Genomic DNA, 19,036 nt, shown 5'->3' on the forward strand with positions numbered 1-19,036 from the left:
TCAATAAATGAATTAACAGTTTTCTTATTGGTCTTACAGGCTATAATTGATATTGTTTTCTCAATGTGAGACAGGAACTTCTCTTTATACATTTTTTTATTTTCTACATTAATAACTACGTTTACTTTTATCATATCTAAAAGCCCCAAAGCTGTTACCTTTCCTTACAGAGCAGTGGCTGAATTGACCATATAGATGGTCTTTTTCTACATTTTTTTCCCAAATTTCCTTTCTAAGTTGCAGCAAAATACATGCAATATTCCAAATGTGGTTGGATTTATACAGAGGCAAAAGTTGAAGTAGCTATGCACCATTTTATACACAGCTAAAATACTGAGATTCCAAAAATGTGCTTTATCACCATGAGTAAGAAAAAACATAGAGTTTGACTTCCATACTTGCAAAAGGTGATTAATAGGTAAGAAATGGTAAAGTTAAATGAAGTTATTATAGCTGTTAAAGGCAGCTGTTAAGCCCTAAATATTAATAGAATAACAGAGTTGGAAGGAACCTTGGAGGTCTTCTAGTCCAACCCTCTGCACAGGGAAGAAACACTATACCATTTCAGACAAATTATTGTCCAATCTCTTCTTTAAAATGTACAACTTCTGGATTGATTGATTGATTGATTGCTCTCACTGTTAGAAAATTTCTCCTTAGTTCTAGGTTGCTTCTCTCTTAGATTTGTTTCCATCTATTGCTTCTTTGTCCTGCCTTCAAGTGCTTTGGAGAATAGCTTGAGTGCCTCTTCTTTGTGGCAGCCCCTGAGATATTGGAACACTGCTATCATGTCACCCTTAGTCTTTCTTTTCATTAAACTAGATATACCCAATTCCAGCAACCATTCTTTATATCAGGGTGCCAGACTGGCAGCCCACGGGCCAAGTGCGTCATGCGCAGGCCACGGGCATCCCTGTTCCACAAAGGCAAAAAAATGTGATACGTCACATGATGCGATCGAGTTTGACACCCATGCTTTTATATGTTTTAGCTTCCCTTTAATGGAGGCTAAAACATCCATTAAAGGGAGGATCCCTTTAATGGAGGATCTCGGGGTGTCTAATGCACACAGAGCTCTCTGGGAACTCTTTAGATTGGGTTGCACCCAGTCTTGGCTAAGCACCAAAGGACTTTAGGCTTGAATTGTCTGTGATGCAAGCAGAGCAATCTGTGCTAGGAACAAAGGAGTGTATGAAGTAACATGTAGACTAACAGACCTTTGGGAGAGGAACATACTGTCTGTTGTCTATATTTGCCAGCACAAAATTTTATTAAATTCTAGGCAACAGGGTAGAGATACAGAGTAGAAGAACTTGTACACCACTCCTTACTAATTTCTTTAAAGTAGAGGTTCATACGTGATCTGAATCCCCAAGGATGCATATGACTCAAAAGCACACCCAGAAGTCTTGAGAGAGGCCCCTGAAATCACATCCAAAAGTGGCCACTGAATCAAATTGTTCATGTGATAGGATTGCATTGTCTATTCATTCATATTTTTATTGTGTTAAATATGATAAAATGTTTATATAAAAAATGTTAATGTCATTTTATTTCATTGCTTCTGAGCTTATCCAGCTGTTTGTCATGCTCCTTAAGTGTTGTTCTTGGAAAGCTGGTTTAGCAAGTTATTGTTGATCAAAACAAAAAATTCACAAGATTATTGAGGGTCTTTAATGGTATCCCTATAGGAACTGGTTAACAAATACTTAAAAAGCAACACACGCACATTTATTGGAAACGAGAGAGTAACTCACAAATGGGTTGCTAGTCTGTCTGGCCATTGTACTACATGGGCTTGCTGATTCAATGTCTTTCTTCCTTGCTAAGCTGCTTTATTGACTCAGCTGCTTGTGTCGGGTTGAGAGAGTACCAGCATCACACTTGTTCATATTTTGCGCAGCTGAAAAGAACATGGCATGCCTCTTTCTAGATCAATATTTCTCAATCTTGGGAACTTTAGGATGCATGAATTCCAATTCTCCATGCTGGCTGGGGAATTCTGGAGGCTGAAGTCCGCAAATCTTAAAAGTTGCTAAGGTGGAGAAACACTCTTCTAATTTGCCTGCAAAGGATGTCAAAAGAAACCTCTTGAAAGTCAACAAGTATTTTTGAGCTCCCTCTGCAAATCTCTCTTGTTGGTGCTGATTCACTAACATCATGGCATATTACATCCGTATTGATTATAGAATTTATCTGAGTACTTCTTTAGACTCAGACCTGAACCTAGAAAGAAATGTCAAAACTGGTTGGCTTTAATCTTGTGTGCCTGCAGTGCTTTGGGGGAACCGTGCCAGAGAAATTAGCTTGCACCTGACCTTGTTATTAAACAATCAACAATAGCAAAAACAGGACTCGGAGAAATGATTTTGTACAGCTCTAACCTACAGCTATTTGCCATACTTTGAAACAGCTGCACTGTATGACCCAAAAGTTCATGCCCTCATCTCTCATCCTGGGACATTCCACTTGGATGGAACAAAGCCTTAGTTGCACCCACAAAATTGCTGCTGCTCCAAGCAATTGCTGGGGGCAGCTGGGCTGGTTTTACAGGACCCACTTGACATTCCAGTCTAGGTCAGCACAGAAGTAGCCTAGGCTTATGCAAATGCAGGAGGAAGAGTAATCAGAGTGATTTAACCGACACAGTGAAAGTGTTGGGAGTAGGAGGAGGGACAGGGTGGCTGTCAAAGAGTAGGAGCAGTTGGCTGGTTGAACAGTTGCCTTGGGGAAGTTGTGGAATTTCTTTTTGTGACATTAAAGCAGAAGCTGAATGAAAACCTCTGTTGAGGATGGTTTGGATCTGAGGAATGCCTAATGTGCATGTTGTAGATGTAATGTATTACTGTAAGTTTTGGCGGGAGTTTTAGGCGGGAAATATCTCGCTTCTGATTGGATGCAGCCTCAGGCTGAAGTGTATATAAGGAGAGGTTTTTCTCCAGAGTGTTGCTGGGTCACACTATATTAAAGAGCTGTTGTCACTAACCTGGTCTCCTGCCTCGTCAATACCCAAACTTAACATTGGCGACGAAGGTGGGATCTTGAGGCAGAGCACCAGAACAGAGCTGAACTCACTACGAGAATCAAACCCAGCAAGGTGATGGCGAATGCAGCGATGACCGGCTACACGCCACCCACTCCGTTTGACCCTGCCCAGGAGACATGGGGAATATATATGACCCGTTTCGAAAGTTTCCTGGAGGCAAACGAGCTACAGGGAGTCTCCGACAACCGCAAACGGGCTTACTTCATAAGCCACTGTGGGTCCGCAGTCATCGCCGTCGCAGAAGCCCTAGCGGAGCCAACACCGCTACACTCCGTATCGTGGCAGACCCTTCAGACCCTCCTGAAGAATCACTACGCACCAGCCCCGTCCAAATACGTTCGACGGTACGAGTTTGGGGAGCGCAGGCAACAAGAAGGCGAGTCTATCAGCGACTACATGGCAGCCCTGAGACAAGCCTCCAAGCATTGCGAGTACCGCGATCTGGACGAAGAGCTGCTGGAACAACTTATACGGGGGGTCAGAGACATCCGTTTGAGGAGACGGTTGCTAGCCAAGAGCAACCTGACATTGGCAAACGCTCTGGACGAAGCCAGAGCCCATGAGATGTCCAACCATGCAGCAGACACCTTACAAAAGCGACTCACGCCGATGGCGGGCGCAAAGCGAGCACAGTCCACCACGAAGAAACCTATCGTGAGTCAACCAGCGAAGAGGAGGAAGAAGTCCACTACACCGGAAAATCGACAAGGAAGACCCGGAGGAATGCGGAAGTTGCGGGCGACATCAGCGCCAAAGATGTAAGTTCAGGGGCGCCATTTGCGGCGGTGTGAAAGGAAGGGCACCTGGCTCAAGTCTGCCGAGCACCCCAACCTTCCCGAAAATTCAAATCGGCCAATCAGAGCGGCTCTGAGTCAGAGATGCAAACCCCACATTCCCGAAATTTCAAACCAGCCAATCAGAGCGCGAGATCGGCGAGGCGACCAGCGATTGGCCAGGAAAGAAAGAGCGAAGTCAAACCGAATGACTGTTACCATAGACCACGCAGCTACCCGCATCGAAGAAAAGATCTTCACAAACCCGACAATTGAAGGCGTACCGTGCCGACTGGAAGTAGACACAGGATCAGCTATCACAATCATGTCCTGGGACACTTTTGTGAAAGCCTTGCCGCACATCGCAAAGCGCAAGCTACAGAAACAACGGCTCCGGGTGCAGGATTACCAGGGCAACCGCATCCCTGTTCGAGGGACAACGACCGTCGAGGTCAAGTACGGGACATACGAAAAGACCCTGCCCATCACGTTAGTCGAGGAACCTTGCCAAGCTTGCTGGGGCTAGACTGGTTCAGGCGTTGGGAATGGGGTGACTGGCGTCCACCGGAGCGGATGCAACCTGCAAACGCCCTAATGGAGGAATTCGCAGACGATTCGAGGACCGTTTAGGCAAGTACAAGGGACCCCTATCTCCTTCAATTTAGACCCCCAAATAGCTCCCATTAGGTTAAAGGCAAGGAGGGTTCCTTTTGCACTCAAACCTAAAATCGACAAAGAGTTAGATAAATTAGTCAGCCAGGGGATACTAGTGCCAGTTGACCATGCCAAATGGGAGACGCCAATCGTCACCCCTATAAAACCAGACGGGTCCATAAGAATTTGCGCTGATTACAAGGCTACCTTGAACAAAGCATTGCAAAAGAGCGCCTACCCAGTTCCAGTAGTGCAACACTTATTGCACTCACTAGGCACGGACAAGTTTTCGCCAAATTAGACTTGGCACAAGCGTACCAACAGCTACCCGTAGATGCTAGCACAGCTGAAGCCCAGACCATTGTAACGCACCGGGGTGCCTTTAAGTGCACCCGGTTACAGTTTGGGGTGAGTGTGGCCCCGGGGCTATTCCAAAATTTGATGGAGCGGCTCCTACAAGGGTTACCGGGAGTCGTACCCTATTTCGATGATGTGTTGGTATCAGGGGAAGATTTAAGAGAACTGGGGAAGCGGTTAAGGAAAGTTTTGGCCATTTTTAGGTCGGCAGGATTAAAAGTCAAAGCAAGCAAGTGTCAGATAGGGGTCGAATCTGTTGAATTTTTGGGCTATAGAATAGACAAAAAAGGGATTCACCCCACTGAGAGCAAAGTCAAGGCGATAAAGAGAGCCCCAGCACCCAAAAACAAGACAGAACTCCAGGCTTTCCTGGGTCTGGTAAACTTTTACGCCGTGTTTTTAAAAGACAAGGCAACCGTTGCTGAACCGCTGCATAAATTGCTTGGAAAAAACACTGTTTGGTCGTGGGGAAGTCAGAGAATAGGGCATTTGAGGCAGTAAAAGTTTGCTATCAAGCGATAGCCTGTTAATACAATACAACAACAGACTGCCGTTAGTATTGGTTTGTGATCGTCCCCTATGGAGTAGGAGCTGTACTTAGCCACAGACTCCCAAACGGCACTGAAGCCCCTATAGCGTTCTATTCACGAACGATGTCCCGGCTGAGAGGAATTACAGCCAGCTAGATAGGAGGCTCTCGCAATAGTGTCAGGGTGAAAAATTTCACGAATACGCTTTTGGGAGAGACTTTGAAATTATCACTGACCACAGACCGCTATTGGGATTACTGGCTGGCGACCGCCCAACGCCAGTGGCACTATCACCCGGCTGACCAGATGGACTATTTTTTGGCCGCCTACTCTACAAACTGCAGCATCGACCTGGAAAAGAGCTGGGGCATGCGGACGCATTGAGCAGATGCCCATTGCCCGGGGAAATCGAGGACCCTACTCCGGGCACCCCCGTTCTACTAATTGACTCTTTGGACTCGGGGCCAGTCACATCGCAGGAAGTGGCTCGGGCCTCCTACCGGGACGTTGTTTTAAGGACTGTAATCAGTTGGGTTCAAAGGGGATGGGCCGCTGCGCCCGGGCGAGCGTTTTAAGGAATTTGTAAAGAAAAGAATTGTCTGTGCAAGGGGTGCCTGCTCTGGGGGATAGGGTGGTAGTTCCAGAGAAACTGAGGAAAAAAGTTCTGGAACTCCTGCATGAGGGTCACCCAGGAATTGTGAGGATGAAGGGTTTGGCTAGGAGCTATGTCTGGTGGCCCCTAATGGACAGGGAAATCAGTGACAGGGTTGGCCGATGCCAAGTATGTCAGGAATCCAGACCACTACCGCCTACGGCCCCAGTTTTGGAGTGGGAGAAACCCCAAGGCCCTTGGTCCCGCATACACATTGATTTTGCCGGCCCCTTCCACGGCCAAACATTTCTAATTGTGGTGGATGCATTCTCCAAATGGCTGGAGATCATCCTAATGAAATCCACAACCGCGGAGCTGTCATCTCAGCACTAAAACACCTTTTCGCCACGCACGGGCTACCGGACACCCTCGTGTCCGATAACGGCCCACAGTTCACCGCAGCATTATTTGAAGGGTACCTGGCTGAAGAGGGTATCCGACATGCCCTCTCAGCGCCGTTCCACCCTGCGTCGAACGGCCTTGCTGAACGTTTTGTTCGGAGTGCGAAGAAGCGCTATCACGAAGCGGCCCGGCGATTGGCAGGCACAAATCGACGCATTCCTAACCGTCAACACAGGACCCCTGTGTGGCCACCGCCGCAGCCCAGCCGAGCTATTAATGGGCGGAAGCTACGGTGCCCGCTAGACCGGCTACACCGAACTACGTACAGGACGGGTTCAAAACAAAACCAGATAGAATCCGAGAGTTAAACATAGGAGACTCAGTGTGGGCACATAATTACAGCGACGGCCCTAACTGGAAGAGGGGATAGTCATAGACAAACGGGCCCCAAATCTTATCTAGTGGAACTAGACGATGGCAGAATCTGGAGGCGCCACATAGATCAATTAAGAAACAGATTGAGCGATAAGGCAGAATTAGGCGAGAGCAGCCCTGACTATGATTTAATTAACCCCACAGCTGACCGGAGCCAAGAACAAACAGAAAGCGTAAGCAAAGAACCAAACAGAGACTTATCTGAGTCAAGCGAGGTCCAGCGACAACCTCCGGTCCCTCTAGAGGACAGCAGGTCCGAGCCGGCGAATAATCCAGGGCCGGATGGCCGGGAGGAGGAGCTCAGAGGAACGAAAAGTCCCTCCGGCAAGCTCGACTCAACTCCAGAAAGTGAACTGCGCAGGTCCGGGAGAGTCAGAAGACGCCCCACGTACCTGCAGGACTACGTAGAGAAGTAATATGCAAATACTGGCAAAGTGCCTTCTGGGAGGGAAGGAGTGTAATGTATTACTGTAAGTTTTGGCGGGAGTTTTAGGCGGGAAATATCTCGCTTCTGATTGGATGCAGCCTCAGGCTGAAGTGTATATAAGGAGAGGTTTTTCTCCAGAGTGTTGCTGGGTCACACTATATTAAAGAGCTGTTGTCACTAACCTGGTCTCCTGCCTCGTCAATACCCAAACTTAACAGTAGAGAATGAGCCCAAATCTCTAGTCCAGGGGTCTCCAACATTGGTCCCTTTAAGACTTGTGGAGAGTCCCTCAGCCAGCAAAGCAGGGCAAATTATTGATGAAAAGAGGAAGAAGTGAAAATACAGAAGAAACCATGGCATTAAATAAGAGTTGTTTTTAACAGAGGAAAATAGTAAAGTATTTTTTACAATGTGGTTTGGATAAATTTAAAATTCTTCAGGGCGCTTTAAGGTTTTATCTAATCGCTCTCATTTCGTACAACTCCATAAAATTTAACTCTCATTTTACAATGCAGAATTTCTGGCTGGTTATAGTGTTCAAAACTACTCTGTTGGAATTATTTATATTGTTTTATATTCACCCCTGGTACAAATTCAATTAAAGTACTGTATTAAAAATATCTTCAAATAAACAACAAGGTTGCCATAAAAAGCATACAAGACAATAAAATGTTTTTTAAAGAAGATAAAATTAAGAGAACTGGGACAACAGACTCTGTAACTATACAGGTAGTCCTAGACTTATGACCACAGTTGAGCCCAAAATTTCTGTTGCTTAGCCAGACAATCAAGTGAGCACTTAATCTTACGACCTTTTTGCCACCATTGTTAAATGAATCACAGCAGTTATTAAATGAATCATGTGGTGGTTATGTGAATCATGCTTCCCCCATTGACTTTGCTTGTCAGAAGCCAGTTAGGAAGGTTACAAATGGTAATCACATGACACTGGATAAATGGCAGTTGCCAAGTGCCCAAATTTTGATCACATGATCATGAGATGCTGTAACGGTTGTAAGTGTGAAAACTGATACATAAGTCACTTTTTTTCAGGGCTGTTGTAACTTCTAATGGTCACTAAATGAATGGTTGTAAGTCAAAGACTACATATGTTGATTATTTTCCTGGGCATTGAGGAAAGAATGTGAAAACTTATTTTTATACTCAAGCCTTTTCCATTGAAGCATTTGAGTTTTTAAGACTGCTGCTAGGATAATTATTAGTGATGGAAGCTAATGAATTTTTAAAGGCTGCACTTTTTTTTTCTAAATGTGTTCAGGTGGTTTATTGATTAATGCAACTGAATTGTTTGCTTTTTGCTATTAAGCTGCTTTGATCCAAAAGGGCTACACTCAGTTATGATTCAGCATATCTGCCCTATCATCTTGCTGACGGTTGCCAAAAAGCCTTAAAATATTTGAAGTGGCAAGTCATTTTTTATCTTGAAACATAACTTTACCATTTTCATTATTTGCCAAGGTCATCTGCTGGAAGACTTTCCTTATGGCCACTGACAAGAACAGGGGTGTTAAACTCGTGGCCCGCAGTCCGGTTACGTCACGTGCTGGCCCCGCCCCCACGTGGTTTAGCAAAGTGGGGAAAAGTCCCAATATGTCACGTGACAATGCCGTGATGACGCGAGTTTGACACCCATGGACTAGAAGTTGCACTCTTTTCTGTCTTAACATAAGAACAAAAGTTGAACTCTGGTGGATCTGACACTCGTCTGATCCACCAGAGCGCAACTTTTGTTCTTATGTTAAGACAGAAAAGAGTTTGGGTTTTCTATGTTTTTTTATCGGCCATGATTTACAGCCTAGATTTGGTAGCCGTATTATTTTATACTCAAGTACTTTGCAATGATAGACAAAGGATATTTCCTCACATTGATGTACATTCCTTCTATCCTTGAGTCAGCGGGAAAGGATGCTGATTAAATACTTTGCTGCCCTGATGAGAACTGAAAAGGCGGCAACTGATACTATCTCTTCAGTTTTAATATAGAACAGTTTAAGGGCAGCAAATTAGTGTATTCTCCCATCAGCATTTCCCTTTGTCACGAACAAAGGTACATATACTGTACGTGTCCCAGGATAACGTTGCAGGCTCCAATCTGAGTCGGTCACCTTTGGTCTCGGTGACTGACTCACATTGGACTCTGCAGTGTTTCCCTTCCTACCCAGCCTCACCTGCTGGGTGGGAAGAAGAATTGCTGAAATGCTCTAAACATGTATGGGATAGTCAAAATTTCTGAAATTGCAAGAAAAAAATGCTGTCTCAAATGAGAATTGGACCATAGAGTCCCATGCCTTAGGAATGGACCCGAACACCAGTGGTGGGTTTCAAAAAATTTTACTACCAGTTCTGTGGGTGTAGCTTGGTGGGCGTGGCTTGACGGGTGTGGCAGGGGAAGGATACTGTAAAATTTCCATTTCATGGCAAATTCAAGGGATCGTGTTCTTCAATAAATCTCACGTGGATCCTAGAAGAAAAAGAATCCTGAAGTTTGGTGCTTGTTTTATTTATCTCGTAAAGAAGGCAATCCAACATGTTAATGTGCTCATGTGAAGACGTAATCACCCCATGTATTCAGTTATTCATTACATTATTCTTACCAGAAAACAGATACTTCCTCTAGGTCGGGGTAGTCAACCTTTTTATACCTACTGCCCACTTTTATATCTCTGTTAGTAGTAAAATTTTCTAACCGCCCACCGGTTCCACATGTGCCGTGTATCGTCGTCTGCGCATGCCTCTTGCGCATCATGGATTGGGGGGGGAGCGCCGGCTACCAGCTCTGCTTGTCTGTTACAGCTGGTAGTGCAGGGGAGATGCGCGAGCTTATTCGGGGATGAGGCTCTTGTTTGCGGTCGCACTATAGCGCCATTTACGTTCACTTACGTAACGTGAACTAAAGTTATGCTTGAGTGATACAGATAGTATATTTTCAGAAATTTAAATTGTTACAGGGAATTTTATGAAAACCTCATGAAAATGTTTTTAAATAATGCTATGAAAGTCAATTAAATTAAAAAAAAAGAAAGTGCTTCAGTATTGGACAAAACCCCTACCGCCCACCATGAAAGTTGGAACGCCCACTAGTGGGCGGTAGGGACCAGGTTGCTCTACCACTACTGTACTGTACTGTACTGTAGTGCACTAGTACCACTGCTCTAGGTTGTTAGTACCGGTGTAGAAAGTTAGGCCCCTTTCTCCAGAATGAGCTGCTTCAACTCCCTAACCCTAACCTTTGAGAGTTTTCTAGCATTTTGTAGCTTATTGCCATAAACTTTCTATAGGTTTAACTCTAGGCTTTGACCTGATTATTCAAAAACTCTGAATTTGTTTTTCATCCACTGAATTTGCTTATACAATATATTGAGACCCCTGCCTTGTGCCACAAACTACTTCTGTTTCAGCATCAGCTGAAAGAAAGATAAGATGGCCTGCCAATTATTTTGATACAAAACAGAATATACACTTCCTTTAATTGTGGCATGTCCTGAGGCAGCAAAGCATTCCGAAACCATGACTGTATCACCTCTATGCTTGACAGTTGGTATGAGGTTCTTATTGCGAATGAAATGTTTGGTTTCTGACAAATGCAACAACACCCACATAGCTAAAAAGTTTCAATTTGATTCATTTGGTGTTTAGATCATTCCTCCAGAAATCTCAAGTAAAATACTTGGGAATCTTCACTATCGCTGCCAATCTTCTCCACATCAAGAAGACTACATAACTTTTCTGCTAATATTCAGTGGCAATAATATGCAAAAATTCTGAAAACCTAAAAAGGGTGCAAATAGATTTTCACAGAATTGTTTTTGATGAATAGATACTAACATATTTAAGATATGTTAGATAGTTGAATTCCACCTTTTTTCCTAAACAAGGAAAGGCTTGTTTTTTCCTAGAACAAACCAGGGAAGCTTGGCAGCCTACAAGGTTGGAATATGTGGATGAAGATTCTCAGTCATCTAGGTAGAGTTGTTTGGAAGCTGAGTCATAGCAACTGGACTTCTTGTTGATTCAAAACATTTCGCTGCTTATCCAACTAGCTTCTTCAGCTGAACTGAAGAAGAGTGAAGGAGCTCCAGTTGCCATAACTCAAGAAGTCCAGTTGCCATAACTCAACTTCCACAGACAATTAAGTCCCTTTGGGAGTTAATATCAGTCCCCATAAATGCAGCAAATTCTAGGTCACCAGAATTGACGAACTGACGTACAACAGCTTATTTAGTGACCGTTTGAAGTTACAACGGCACTGGAAAAAGTGACTTATGACCAATTTTCACACTTACAACCTTTGTAGTATCCCCATGATCATGTGATCAATATTCAGATGCTTGGAAACTGGTTCATACTTCTGACCATTGCTGTGTCCCAAGGTCATGTGATCACCTTTTGCAACTTTTTGACAAGCAAAAACAATGGGGAAGCCAGATACACTTAACAACCATGTTGCTAACTTCGCAACTGCAGTGGTTCACTTAACAACCGTGGCAAAAAAGGTTGTAAAATGGGGAAACACTCACTTAACCAATGTCTCAACATAAATTTTGGGCTCAATTGTAGTTGTTAAGTTGAGGACTATCTGTACAATTTTTTCATGGGCTTGAGATTAGGGTGGATAAAAATCAATGATTTTTTAAAAAAAAATAAAAAAAATCTGTTTTTTTAATTTTATCAAATTTATTTTAATAAAATGCTTTTGGAGTAAAAATCTATCTAAAGATAGTTTTCTATTTAAGATACACTAATAACTTAGTTTATTCAGCATGAAACAGAGCTTAGTTATGTAGCAGGAGGCTGCATATTCTGCAATATTGGGACAGTTGGTGAGTCAACAGCCGGTCAGAGGAGGAGCTGCTGCGGGACAGAGCTGCTCTTTAAAAATTATGATTTAAATTGAGTTGATTTAAATCAAGCCTTTTTACTAGCGATTTAAATCATGATTTAAATCCACTCTGCTTGAGATGGAAGTTGGGTTGGTAAGGGTATTCGGTAGAGATGGGTTTCAGCAGGTTCTGACCAGTTCTGGAGAACCAGTAGTGGAAATTTTGAGTAATTTGGAGAACCGGTAATAAAAATTCTGACCCCATCTATTTTCTGCCTTCCAAGTCCTAGCTGATAGGGAGGAAATGGGGATTTTGCAGTAACCTTACTGTAGGAATTTAGCACCCCCCCCCCCGCCTAGAAGAATGAAATATTTTAGAAAATATTTAAAAAGGCAGAATATATTTCCCTGGATGAGAAATGGAGAAACATGTTTTAAAGACAAAGCAGCTCCCTGCAACTTCCTGCCACCCCCCCCACCTTTGTCAATGGGCAATTAAGGCTTCAGCCAAGCTCACTCAATCCCCCCACCTTTGTCAATGACCATCATTTGCAACACAATAGAATAGAAACTCACCACATGGCAAGGCTCAGGCAAGCTTGAGACAACCTACAATGTTAGCTAAGACCCCCGCCCCCTGGGAGTCTGACAACCAATCAAGATACTCTTCCTGTGCCCCAGAAAGTTCAAAGCTCAGAAAAAGCATAAAACCAGGGAGCACACAGGATCTCAGCCCTTTTTCTGTTCAGGATCTCAAGCCATGTGATCCTGACCACCATTAAACCATCTTTCCAAGCAGCCTCCATGTTTCCAGTGTCTTTGTCCCCACTTGGAACTGAACCCAGATGGATATTTCTTCCAACATTACCCTGGATTGGGATGGGAATATCCTTTACAGCAAACCTGTCCACTAATCTTTTTTTTTTAAACCAAATTATTCTTTTTTTACCAATCCACATTATTATTGTTGCACACATCCAAGTAGCTAACTTTTTAAGCAACATGTTAGGATACAATGGGATTGGTTAATTTGTGACTTAGTATATGATGCGGTTTAGTTTGTAGTCCAGTGTTAAGATACCTGACCGTTCAGTTTGCATATTGTGAGAACTTTGTTATTGATTTAAGTCATACTATGATTTCATTATTTAGGCGTGGTACATTACATGAATTATGATTTTCTCCTCTGGGTTTTAATTTAATGTGTTTTATAAACTCATCTAATCTGTTGTACATTGGATTCTTCCAGTCTCCACTGAAGTCTAGAAAATCTGAACTTTTGAAGCTCATGCCAACTTCACATGGAGTCTACATGTGGCCGCTGCACTCCAACTTTTCCTTCTGTTTTTCAGAGGATGTTGTGTATCCTGGCAACTTGACATGGATGGTGGTATTTTTGAACCTGGCTCCTTTACCATTTAGCTTGTGAGCTTCCTAGTTCACATGGTTACCACTCTGGTTTGGCTAAAGCTATTAAAACTTCAGTGGACTATCCGCAAAGCTTGCCAGGAACAAGGAAACGTCTAATTCAGCAGTTCTGAGTATCCAAGAGATGACAAGCTACAGCCAGCCTTGGGTAGTAACCTGCAGGGGGTAGCTGTTTGTTTTTTCCCCTTTGTTTTGAATGGTTTACATGGCACAGTGACCCATCACTGTGCTTGGTATCCATAATACCTTCATTGTTTGGTGCTTTTAAGTCCATTCATGATTCTGGACCAATGGCTCATCCAGAGGCTAAAGAACAAAGTGCCCTACAAGTAGCTTGCTTTTCAGTTGATCTTACCCCCTGTATCTATTCTAAAACTTAAATTCAACATTGCATTCCTTTTTCTTTTCTGCTGCCAAGCCTTGTTGGCAATGTAAGAAAGAATAAATAGCCCATATGTACAGATAGGGTGGATGTGGGGGTGAGAAGTATTGAGCAGCTGCCATAGCCAATGCCAGTTAAAGGGGGCTTGTTTGTACTTGGGATCTCCCTCACAGCTGCTGTTCCTCTATGCTATCACTTGCTTGGCTGATTGCTTTGTCCAAATTCCCAAGGAGTGAAATGGAAGAGCACATGGCCTTGACTTCCTCTTTGGGCATAGAATTGTTTGGGGCCATGAAAGGAAAGAAGGGAATGGACTCTGTACTGATAAGGAATTGGAGGAACACAAAATAAAGGATATCCATTCAGGTTTTCTTGCCCAAGCTCTCTTCTCCTTCCTTAAAATCTCCTTTGAATTGATAGTTTATGCTTATTGAAGTCTGTTTTCTATTGTTTTTTAGGTATAATTTTTAGGAGGCTTTTATAGAAGTTCTGTTTATATATAGCTCAAGTGGTTGTCCTTGGATTGCCAGTGGTATAACATATTACATTTTCACTTTTTACAATCTGTGTTGACTATGTAATAGGGGGGGGGGTGTCTTCTGGCAGTTGATAACATGCATACTTATATGGAATGCATACTTATGGAATGCATACTTATATGGAAGTCGATCCTTCTAAATTTAGAAGGATGTGTATTTTGAATGAACTTTACATTTGTTTCTTTAAAAAATTTAGAATTATTAAAACGATTAATTCTAGTTAATTTTCTTCAACATTATTAGAAATATCTTTATTTTTTTTTATGAGCTCGGACTGAAAAAAAATGGTTCTCAGTGAGAAACATGTTTTGTTTGATGGTCTGATCCTCTACTCCCCATCTACAAAGAAGAATGGGAAATTTGCTGTGTTGTGAGAATGGGTTAAAAGAATGGACTGTGCTACTCTGTGGGTAGAATTTTGAATGCTTCATTACATACAAAAGCCTCAGCAAATAGACTTAACACCTCTAGTTGTGTGTGTGAGTGAATTTTAAAAACCATATGTGTGTGTTTAAGTTTAAAAATCATATTAAGGAAGATTCACAAAGCAAAATCCATCTGCTGACTAGCATAGTTCAGTTCATTTTATCATCTTCACATTCTTGCATCTGATTCTTTTTCATGTGTAGGCCCAGTGCCATGTAAATAATTTCCCCCTTGCATTTGGAACAGGAAGTTCAAAGGTTTTCTGCTAATCTGTTTTTCAAAACAGAATGTAGTGATTATACTTCTGGCACCATATAAAGGCACATAAAGCTGCTCCTGTTGAGTCAAAGTGTTTGCTATTTTAGCTGCAGGTGTCCCGATAGCTTATTTAAAAATAAATTCTCGTACATAATGGAACTTATTTTTATTTGCATCTGTTGTATAATATGATCCGAATCAGATTGCCATAACTTAAACTGTTGGCATTTTTCTTTGCTTTCGACATGGATTGTAGATTATATTTTGATGTGAAAAGATGTCAGACTTTTTTTAAAAGCCCTCTAGCTTTTTAAGTCAATGTTCTTTGACTTAAAACCCATATTTTCCTGGAAGACAGAGTTTACCTAACTTGAAAAATTATGCAAGGGGATCTGTATAGATACTCCTCAACTTATGCGTTAACAACTGTAGCTTAGAGACCCTCCAAAAGGTACTTGTGACCCAGTTCTGATGACCCCCCCCCAGTTCTGATGTGACCCCATTCAGGTGCTTGACAACTAATTCTCATTTATAGTTATGGGCAGCATCCGGTGGTCACTTGATGGCAGTTTACACCATTTTTGCCAAAAGCTGGTGTTTACTTCTGATTTCGGGCAAAAATGTTCCATAGTGAACAGTAGGCTCTCTTAATGACAGCTGTGCTTACTTAATGACCACAGATTCATATAATGACCATGGTGATTTGATTAATGACTGCCATTGGAAAAAAAATGTTTGTAAAATTGGGTCAGTCATGTGATGACTCAGTTTGACTTACGATCATAATGGACTGGCTCCATTAGGGTCATAAACTGTACCTGTACACTTTTTGGGTGACAGAGATAACTTTCTATGAATCAGTACAGATGAATTTGATTTCTGGGCTGGTTCTGAGAATTGTGTCGGCTGGGTGCTTTGGCTGTGCCAAGACTAAAAGAATCAAAAATCTAAAATGGGAGCAGCTTTGAATGATTGTGGGTATCTATGTTATGAGTTCCTGCAAACTCGTATGCTGTGTTTATACGGGAAACAAAGTGATTAGACTTTCTCCTTACAGATCTCAGAAAACTGAAAGAAACATGTCGGAAATGGTGGGGGGCAGAGTAGGTAACTGTCAACACTCTCCTATTTATTTCTGTTACTATGATGATAAGATTGGGGAAGCAGCTGTCACCTGGTTTGATCTGGGTCAGTCTGTTCCTTGTATAGTGGTAATAAATGCATGGCAGCCTAACAGGAAAAGAAGGCATAGGTAAAGGCAGCAATCCAGTTTAGCCTACTCAAGTGAATTGTTCCAAGAATGTTCTGATTACCACCTGGGTTTTAGTTTTGTTAGCCATGAAGAGGGAAAAACATCCTCCAAATATTTGTGCATGTTTAAAAGTGTTCCAAGCTTGAAATAGCACTTCGTACTCAAAGCAGTTTTTGTTTCAAGTTTAGGACACTTCCAAAATTCTGGAAACAGATAGCTTTACATTAAAAATGGAATAGGAATTAGTTTTGAATCAAACAGTTTTGCTTATCACTGTCAAATATGCTTGGTTTTTATATGGTACAAATGAATACTGAGAATTTGTATAAAATCCAGGTGGAGAATAGTAATAGTAGTAATAGTCCTACAGTAGTTACAGTTGGATAGTAATGAAGAAGAGTATTATGTTCATAGATGGTTCAGGACTAGTTACTTCATGTCAACCCAACTTTTCTCACAGGATTATTGTTCAGAAGATAAAATAGGAAATGTTGTTTTCTCATGTAGTTAAGGATATAAAAATAAGTAAAATATAGAAAAATGTTTTGTGGACAAGATTTTTTTTTATCCAGGCCCAGTCTTTAATACATCTAAGCACTTCTTTCTTAAATAGAATTGCTTTTAATACAGGTAGTCCTCAATTTACAATTGAGCCCCACATTTCTGTTGCCAAACAAGACAAGACAGTTATGAAGTGACTTTTGTCCCATTTAATGACCTTTCTTGGCAAGTTGTTAGGTGAATCACTGCAATGTTAAGTTAGAAACTTGTTTGTTAAGTGAATCTGGCTTCCCCATTGATTTTGTCAGAAGGTCACAAAAGGTGGTGACATGACCACGGGACACTGCAACCATCATAAATACATGCCAGTTGCCAAGCATCTGAATTTTGATCATGTGACCATGGGAATGCTGCAATGGTTGTAAGTGTGAAAAGTGGTCATAAGTCTCTTTGGGAACTGAGGCCTTTTGTCAGTCTGCCACCTGTGATGTCTCCCCCAGTCTTATCATTTCCTTATTTGTGCACCTAGAAATGCAGACTGTGCATACTATTAATGTTTCTATAACTGATATGATTCTACAATAAGAGTGCTTTTGGGATGGCAGGAGAGTACAGAATGATAGAAGTCCAAGTCCATTGTAAACTGACAATAAGAAATTGGTCCTCTTCTCTGGTTTGGTATGCGTTTCTTTTGCCCGGGAAGATGTGCTACTTTTATGCTGTTTATAAGATTCTTTGTCACAATACTTGTAAAAATTAACAATTTAGATCTGTGTATTTACTTAATTAAAATGGACAAATTGTTCTATTACTAAATCTTTTTTGAGAAAAATACCCAGATTAATGGAGTAATGTGTTGATTATATGTAATGTGTTGGTTTGGGTTTTTTTTACATTTGTCTCTTCTTTTTTTTCTTACAATATAATAGTAATTAGAAATCAAATATTAAACATTGGTTCCTTTAGGAACACATAACTGGGGATTAACTGGTGAAATTTATTTTAGGTGATATTTTAGTGGTAATTTTCATCACTTAGGTAAACAAAAGTCTATAATTTTCAATTATAGAAGTCTTAGCAAATCCATCCTTTACTTTAGACTCTTAGGAATTCTGTTCTTTGTAACAGTACTTTGGGATAGAAAGTTCCTTTTTAAATATTTCCAAATTGTATTATTTAATATGACATATGGAGGGAAACATTGCTTATATTGTACATAGGAGTGAACATATAAATTTTATTTGAATAACTTTTAACAAAGTTGAAGCTTAATTGAATTAAATTTAAAGTTTGTTCTGGCCCACTATTTTGGAAAATGTGAGCTGACATTTACTCAAAAAGACCCGATTTACCTCTTCAAAATTGTGGAATGTATCCATGCCCTAAAACAAACTTACCTACTTAATCATTTAGATTGGTAAATACTGATAATGATCTTGAAGCAGGCTATTATTCCCAAATGGGCTTTATTTGTAATTGAGTTGTTAGGACTTTGAAAACTGGCCTTTCTGTTTTTAAAAATGCTTGAGGTCATTTTGGGTTTCTTCAGAAAAGCTTATTTTGTCATTGGGCTGTGTTTTTCCTGATCATATTTTAAGTTGTGCTTTGTGTCTCTCTGTGATTTAAAAGTTACAATGAACTGAAAGAATCAGAGCCAGATTATCTGTGGAACCTTCTTTCCCTAAGGACATCTCCCCATCCTTCCAGGCCAGATAAGATGGGCATGCTTCTAGTTTCTTTGCTTAAATATTGCTATCTGGTGTGAGTTGGCAAGTGTGACTTCTCCATGGGAGCTCCTACCCTGTGGAACACTCTGCCCCTGAACATTTTAGCAGGCTTCCTAGCTTTCAGTAAAGCTATGAAGATCTGGCTCTCCCCCCACAAAAACAAAACAAAACACAACAACACTGGAATAAGATGAGGTGGCTGCACATCAGAGCTTTGACTTAGCACCATGTTTCATTTTTCTAATTTTAGGATGGCTTTATATTGACTGTTTCCCTATGACTATCATTAAGTGTTGTACCTTATGATTCTTGACGAATGTATCTTTTATGTACTCTGAGAGCGTATTCACCAAGACAAATTACTTGTGTGTCCAATCACACTTTGCCAATAAAAGAATTCTATTCTATTCTATTCTATTCTGCTGTTTTAACCTTCGATTGAGAGCTGCCTAGAATTAGTTACAAGA

The 19,036-nt window shown here is 41.5% G+C and overlaps 1 protein-coding gene across 1 annotated transcript in view; it reads left to right on the forward strand.

Moving 5' to 3' along the window:
• TIPARP (TCDD inducible poly(ADP-ribose) polymerase) overlaps positions 1 to 19,036 on the forward strand; it is a 39,743-nt gene that overhangs the window by 5,269 nt on the left and 15,438 nt on the right. The window lies entirely within an intron of this gene.

The sequence above is a fragment of the Ahaetulla prasina genome, chromosome 6 (assembly GCF_028640845.1).
Source record: "Ahaetulla prasina isolate Xishuangbanna chromosome 6, ASM2864084v1, whole genome shotgun sequence".
In the NCBI taxonomy this organism is placed as follows: Eukaryota; Metazoa; Chordata; class Lepidosauria; order Squamata; family Colubridae; genus Ahaetulla; species Ahaetulla prasina.